General features: G+C 37.6%; 1 long non-coding RNA gene across 1 annotated transcript; it reads right to left on the reverse strand.

Moving 5' to 3' along the window:
• Positions 1-2,475: 2,475 nt before the first annotated feature.
• LOC126822143 (uncharacterized) lies at positions 2,476-5,460 on the reverse strand. The gene is made up of 4 exons (XR_007680661.2): positions 5,300-5,460; positions 4,882-4,929; positions 4,346-4,448; positions 2,476-2,690 (listed from the first exon to the last, which is right to left on the reverse strand). It is a non-coding gene; the product is annotated as an uncharacterized LOC126822143 (long non-coding RNA).
• Positions 5,461-8,369: the final 2,909 nt, after the last annotated feature.

Below are 8,369 nucleotides of genomic sequence, written 5' to 3' on the forward strand. Positions count from 1 at the left end.
ACAAACGGGCATCGAACTCAGTAAATCAACACCATGCCCACAGAACCAACGGGCATTGAACTCAGTAAATCAACGCCATGCCCACCGAACCAACGGGCATTGAACTCAGTAAATCAACGCCATGCCCACCGAACCAACGGGCATCGAAATCAGTAAATCAACTTCATACCCACCGGACTAACATAAATGTCAACATAACCTTTCATACAAAACTCGGATATTTAATTATAACTGCCAAATTGCAGTATTTTGGTTAAAATCTATCTGAAAAGGTTATAGATCATGCCCAACTTATTAAATAGATGTGTTACTGTTACTCCTTTCGCCAATTTTATTTCTAAAAGTTAGGTAGGCCTATTCTCGACACGACGTATATAGTATGGGAGAACGGGGCAGGTTCGGCCTCGGGGCCATGTGTCAAATTGAAATTATATACACACCTCGTTTTAATCATTTCATCTTTTGGATGTCCGAGTTCCTTTGTACATATTACAACCCTTACACACCATATCCAATGAAAAATATTTTATTTTGATACCTTTTGACCACTTTCCGAGTTTTCCGAGTTTTGTGTTTTCGTATAGGCCAAAATACAAAACTCGGAAAACTCGGATATTCGATTATAACTGCCATATTGCATTATTTTGGTTAAAATATAACTGAAAAGTTACAGATTATGTCCAACTTATTAAATAGATGTATTACTACAACTACTTTCGCCAATTTAAAAAAAATAATATTTTTGATAATTTTCCAACTTTTTCTCTTTCCGAGTTTTATGATTTGACTCGTTTGAAAACACAAAACTCGGAAAGGTCGGAAAAAATTGTCCGAATTTTTTGTTTGAATAGAAAACTCGGAAAATAATTTCCGACTTTTCAGTTTGAAACAAAAAGTCGGACAATTTTTTCCGAGTTTTCCGAGTTTTGTGTTTTCAATCGAGTCAATTCATAAAACTCGGAGATGGGAAAAGTCGGAAAATATATTCCGAGTTTTCCGAGTTTTGTACCTGACCGTAAATGGTCACGTTTTGACGAACTATGACGTAGATTTCCTCAATGGGATTCAGATTCGACAAGTATGAGGGGGAGGGGGCGTTTATAAGAAAATAGGTTTAAGATCCGGATTTCGGAGGATATGCATGGAACACTTAATCCACAAAACAGACGATATGTTGTTGTGGCCATTTTTTGTTTTCAATTTTATCTCCTAAACAATTTGGGGATCACGTGGCTAAGTGGGTAAGACGCTGGCTCGCTAGCCTGAAGGTCGGGTGTTCGATCCCTGCATTGGCCGAGAAAGTTCATCCAGATTTTCCGGCGTGGTTCCCCCTTGTCAGTGATGCAGGACGGAGGTCCTGACAAAGACAGCTGTCTAGTCCTTCGGATGAGACGAAAAACCGAGGTCCCGTGTATACATTGGAATGCACGTAAAAGATCCCTTGGCAGTTGGAATTCGATATAAGAGTAGGCCGTAGTGCCGCTGTCCGGGCAAAAATTTCCCTCATAAAACATTGTATGGCGTATGCCCGTCTTCATTAGCCCAGTCGGAGCAGAACAGTAGGACGTTAAACCCCATTTCATTTCATTTCATTTCCTAAACAATTTGATTAAATTACAGATTTATATTTCGTTTCGTGTTTTATACGTTCGATGGCCTCCGCTACATGAAGATATGGCCGACTGTAATTTTGACTTGATAACGTCAGTCATCCGATTACCCAATCAGCATCGGTGAGTAAGACGTTGGCTCGCTAACCCGGTGGGCATGTGTTCCATTCAGGTGTTAGCCGAGACAGTGCAGCTGGATTTCCCGGCGTGGTTCCCCTTTTATCGACTAACCGTGTATAAATGAATGTTGGTGAATGTTGCCAATTAACAACAGTCCTTCAAGGGTAAGACCAACGAATTTCAACAAGGTTTCCATAAATCTTACATGTACATTCATATATAATCCTCTCTGTGAAACAAGCCAACATATTTTTGTAAGCGAGAAATTAATTTTTATTAAAACCGGAAGTGACGTAGTTGGTTCAACACGCTCACTGGTCTCTATAGTAAGCAGACAGATTTAGTCTTCCCATTTAATGTAAACTTTAGCCATACCCAAGCTCTCTTGCTGATTTTTGAAACTTTTCTGAGGGGCGCTTGCTGCACCTATTAATAGCTAAACCATATCTAAGCTTAAATAACCAATTTTTTAAACTTGGGGTTGTACTTTCTCACTTTCTAACCGATGCAATTTTTTAAATTGTTTCGTTTTATGAAGGACATACTTCAAATAGGCTAGTCGCAATTAATGTGTGTCGAGCCACATCCAAGTTGCCAATTCAATTATCCTTCTAAGGTATGATTACTTCGTTTAATTGTGTTCCAGGACACACTCCGAATGGCGCATTCCGCCGGGAATATTTCAGAGGTGGGGTGGAGGTGGAGGCTTTCCGGACTTGTATTATTGTGTGTAATAAAAATAACAATGTTTGTGTTTGTGCTTTATTCCAGTATCACATGGTAAATGTTGCCATTATTCATTATAACAACAAACTGCATACCTATCACCAGCCTCAATAACACATTGAGTGCCAGCAGGACAGCTACCACTTGATCCACGTCCGCAGTATAACTCTTGGTTGTCATCGTCGATAACTGGCAAGCCGATATCACAGGCACCTTCAGTTGCAGGAACATCAGCTATAAATTAGATTTTAAAAAATGGGTTTAGCGTTTTTCTTTTTTGTCCTAACCTAGCATAGTGAGTTATATGGGGGAATTTGTCCGGGGCAGTCCAAACGACGAGAAACTTTTTACTGCTGGAGAGGGTATACCATTTTAACAAACCCTGGACCTAGCCCTAACACTTACCCTAACTTACAATCTCGCCAACAATCACGTGTCCTAATCTTATTTACATCTCCGCGACCTTAACGAAATCTTGAGCTGGCCTTAAGAAATAGATCTTGCCAGCGCCTTACCACAGGAGCAGTCGGGAAAACAGTGTGAACATCTTTTAGTTGTATGACATCTATGTACTTATTTTAATTTTCCCCCCATTTTTTGGATTTAAAATTTATGTCTCGCTTGATACCGTTCAACTGTTGAATTTGTATTTCAAACCATGTTGTAAGGTTCGATTACTCAATGCAACTAGATACATTTTTACAGTTTCACCAGAAAATTCGACAACATTGTTATTTGTTTGTCACAAAAAGCGAATAAACGGACATATTTTTTGGATTCAGATAAAAAAAAACAACCTAGGATCTAACAGAGCGCCGCGCAAAACAAGCACTTCGTATGTTATTTATAAATTTTATACACGCAGTTCTTTTGATGATAAACATATGTGACATTGGCGACGACATAATACGTTGAGTAGGATTTTCTCATATCTTTTATACAGTATTGAAACCTTTTATTGGAATATTGAATTGTACTGAAAAATCAATTGTAAGTCTGAAGGCGATCAAGGTTTGTTCGCGGCTGGCAACACCTGTTGATTATGGTAACTCGTTTCAAAATAATCTAACAGTCGGATTAATATTATGTTTATCGATCAAATGAATTTCGTACATCACAATCATTAAAGCGAGAATTTCAAATTTTCTAAGAAAGTCAAAACATAATTATTTCTATGTCTTTTGCTCAATAGGTTATCAAATCAAAATAATCTAACAGTCGGATTAATATTATGTTTATCGATCAAATGAATTTCGTACATCACAATCATTAAAGCGAGAATTTCAAATTTTCTAAGAAAGTCAAAACATAATTATTTCTATGTCTTTTGCTCAATAGGTTATCAAATCACTATTATACGATCATGGGCATTATTTCCCACCCTTAAAAATCTATGACACAGGAAATAACAACACAATTACCTCCCCTGTTTTGCTATTGACAACATGGGGCCGCCATTTTCCAACGTTGGAATTTGAAGTTAAAAATGATATTTTTGCCAATTTCTCAGCTGGCAATAGCGAATTATAGGATTAATAGGATTATTCTTTAACAAGGTAGGACTGTTTACGGATACCATCTATTTTAAGGCTTTATTTTAATACATTTTAAAAATATAACTTGGAAATTTGCAATTGCAACTTTAAATAACACACGTAGTGCTCGTTTTGTATATGGTGGTTGGGGGATGTATTGTAGAAAACATGCCCGTTATAACCCAGTATTGGACAAAAATATGGAAACTGTTGAGAACTACCACCTCGAGATAAGAAAATTTGAGAAAAAATTCAAAGTCCGCACATTGCCTATTACCCTTGATTAATGCTTTATTTATTTTTGAAGCGATAAATATAGTTTATTATCAACTATTATCAATTTAATTTACTCACCAACACAAACAGCTTGAGGATAACATGGTTCCCGTTTACAGATAACTTCTTGCAAACGACATTGAGTTATTCTGCCATTTTCATCCCTACCACATCTTACTGTCTATAAGAAAAATAACAAAACGTGTAAAATATATTTGAAGCTATTTTGGATCTTTTTATTACTTACGGTCGACCTACGGATCAATCCATTTGATTGTTAATTTATGGTTGACATTCAATGTGTCTGTCTGGTGGCGCTGTGGATTTTGCTTTAATAATGTTCCCAGCGTGTACGCGACAAGGAGTAGCATCGCCAATCCAATACCATGGGCTTACTCCGGGTATTCCGGTTTTATGCCACTGATGAAATATAAGTAAGATAGTTTAAAAATACGAGGTTAGGCAGGTGATCCCATAACTGTTCCAATGACAGATTGTATGCTCTTAATTTGATTTCCCCAAGAAATACAGTTTAATCCTGTACGTATTGGTTGGCCTAGATCTATTCAGATAATAATAGTCTACGACATTATTTGATATACAATATTACTTACCGCACACGGATAATAAGCATCAGTAAACAGCACACCTACACTCAAAAACTGAAATGAAATTAAATGGGGTTTAACGTACGTCCTACTGTTCTGCTCCGACTGGACTAATGAAGAACGATGAGGGAAATTGTGCCCGGACAGCAGCTCTATGGCCTACTCATATCGAAATCCAACTGCCAGGAGATCTTTTAAGTGTACGCCAATGTGTACATGTGACCTCAGTTTTCGTTCCATCCGAACGACTAGGCAGCTGTCCCTGCACCACCGGGATCGAATCCGTAAGTACCCACTCATCCTGCTCCCCTTCCGATCATAAGATTTGGATGTATATCACACAAGACCCGCCCCTACTACCTTTCGTCTGCGCCTATACCAACGGCCTGTTTCCACCAAAACTATTTTAAATAAATATAATTACCAGTAAGATAATCTGCTTTCTCATTTTTAAATACATCAGCTAAGCTAATGATTAAATAGCTCAGTTTTATGTCGTAAGTCCTTAAATTATCAAACTGATACAGTAGAGTTAAAGGTGACAACTTTAACAGATTTATTGTAAAATCTTAAGGTGTGTTGACAGGCATTCTGATTGGCTTAAAATTAACCCACGTCAGTGACACGGATATTGAGAATCAAAACATCAGTACTATCGCATAGCCAAACCGATCAGCAGTAAATATTCGCTTGTTCGCCAATATCATGGATAGGCGTGATATATAAATTACATTGTTAAATTGGTAAGAAAGAAAAAAACAAAGGGGGTAAAATAATATTTCCTATTTTGTGTGAATTGGTGCATATAAGTACGCGGTGGCATAAAATAAGTAAAAGGCGCCAATTCTGCTCGTATTCCTTTGGGTTCCTACGTCACAAGTAGAACTTTACCAGGCGTGCGTGACCTTAAAGGTTAGTCATGGTCTTAAGTGGTTAAAGACGGCGTTCACATTACCGCTGTGAACAGTTGGGTGCGTAGTATGTATCTAAACTTAAAGTAGCTAAGTCTCTAACTCAATATCATCCAAAATCTTCAACATTGAAAACACGATTTATTTGTCAAATTAAATCAACATTGATGTTGTGATCTTACCGGAAAAAGATGGGCTTTTGATATCCAATATGTAAGACAAAATAAACATTTTACCATAGGTACACGAATCGTGTACCATAATGCGCTTCAGTCCCAGTTGTAACAAGAGACTCGAGGGACGAGACTAGACACATTGCACCAAATCAAACGGCGTATGTAGACTGGAATAACCAGACGCTAGAAATTTGCACTCGATTGAGACTGCTGGCTTATTTCGCCGAACATAGCTGATTTGAAATTGGAGTAAAAACGGAAACCATTGAATGTAAATCAGTTTATATACATTCATATTACAGTATTATATGCGTTGCGACCCACTTTTGTCAATTTCTAGATCCCAAATATTAGCGATTTAGCTCCTTTAATCTTTGTTTGCAACAGTTGATTGACATAGTCGACTCAAATAAAAAAACGATGTCTTGTATGTAAACAAGAGTTTTCTGCGTCGCATATTATATATCTTTATATAGCAACAGTGGATTAACACAGCCGACTCAAATTTAAAAACGATGTCATGAATGTAAACAAGAGTTTTTCTCATTGCATATTACATATATATTTATGTAGCAACAGTTGATTGACACGGCCGACTCAAATTAAAAAAAAACAATGTCTTGAATGTAAACAAGAGTTTTCTTCACCGGATATTACGTAATATATTTTACTTTATATTAAATGACATGCTATGAAATGCAATGAAATTTGAGGACCCACTTGTTATGCAGCAATCGGCACAATGAAGACGTTTCTCCTTCTTTCGATCCCTACATTGGCCTAGGCAGTTCATCGGGATTTTCTGAGGTGGTTTCCCGTGTTCAGTGGTGCAGGATGGAGGGCCTGACAAGGACAGGTGTCTAGTCGTTCGCATGAGACGAAAAGCTGAGCCCCTTATGCACGTAAAAGATCCCTTGGCAGTTAGAGTTCGATTGAAGAGTAGGTCATAGTGCCGCTGCCCGGGCGAAATTTCCCTTATGGCACAGTGTATGGCGTATGTCCGTCTTTATTAGCCCAGTATAGGAGCAGAACAGTAGGACGTTAAACCCATTTCATTTTATTTATTCTTCTATTAGTGTTTAACGTTTTATTTATTTGTATCTTAACGCACATACAGGGGGGGGGGGTGTCTTTCCGCTTTACGCTCACACCAGGAATCGAAACCACGCTCGCAAGCCATAAGTCACTGGGCAGCTGGAGCTGTAGACCACTAGGTCATCCCAACACTCCTGTGTATACTTATGAATGTTGAGTGAAGCCTGCATTACTAGGTCGGGACGATTTACCCAATACAGTTGAAAACACTAAATATACTTCGAGAATATTATTGAGTAATATTTTTTCTGCTTCAATTTAATCAAATTGAAAACCTTTATAATTAGTATAGGTCCATTTCAATCAATATTAGTGTTGTTATCTTTAAGACAATACACATTGTATAATGTTATCTTTAAGACATAATACACATTGTATAATGTTATCTTTAAGACACAATACACATTGTATAATGTTATCTTTAAGACACAATTCACATTGCATAATGTTATCTTTAAGACATTATACACATTGTATAATGTTATCTTTAAGACAATACACATTGTATAATGTTATCTTTAAGACACAATACACATTGTATAATATTATCTTTAAGACACAATACACATTGTATAATCAGTACACAAGTCGTGTATTCTACGGTTTCGAGCGACATTTCTAATGACATTAGAAACAGGAATTAGGCGTAAATGAATATCGTTTAACTAGGACTGTTCATTACATCTGTTTTAAGAAAGCCTGCTATATATGTTCATGTCCACATTCTTTCAGGATTTCAATTATTCGAGCTAGGACATCGTTACCTCGATAAAACAGGATATGGATTAGGTAATTAGCGGCTAACTGACTTCCGTCCGATGCCTTCCTTTTCTCTGTTTGTACCTTATCCTCGTCAGAAATAATACAAGATCGACAGAAATAACAAACAAGGTCGCCGATGTTTCCTTTGAAATCGTCTATTAATTCTACAGAACGATTCCTCCATATCTCGTAGTGGGCGTCTTTCAATATCCTCTGCGGTACAACAGTTCTAGCTACAAAAGAAAAACAAAGCAGCAAAAATAAAATTAAGTTCGACGCAACGGTTCTGGCTATAAAATAATCGGAAATGAAGGGTAGGAAATGGCTATGTATCAGAAATTAGTTCAGAGGGTCGCTAAGCACTACAGCAAATTTGTAACGACCCTTAAGCTCCGAGGGTCAGAAAAACATGGGGTCGTGGAAAATGTGCTTTGAGTGTCGAAAACACGCCACTTGACTGAATTGTTTCACGCGCATTGAACCACTAGACAAACACGCCCCCTCCTTGACGAAAAACGCTCTAGCAGGGGCAAACTTATCCTACCAGCAC

This window comes from Patella vulgata, chromosome 5, assembly GCF_932274485.2.
Source record: "Patella vulgata chromosome 5, xgPatVulg1.2, whole genome shotgun sequence".
Taxonomy (NCBI): domain Eukaryota; kingdom Metazoa; phylum Mollusca; class Gastropoda; family Patellidae; genus Patella; species Patella vulgata.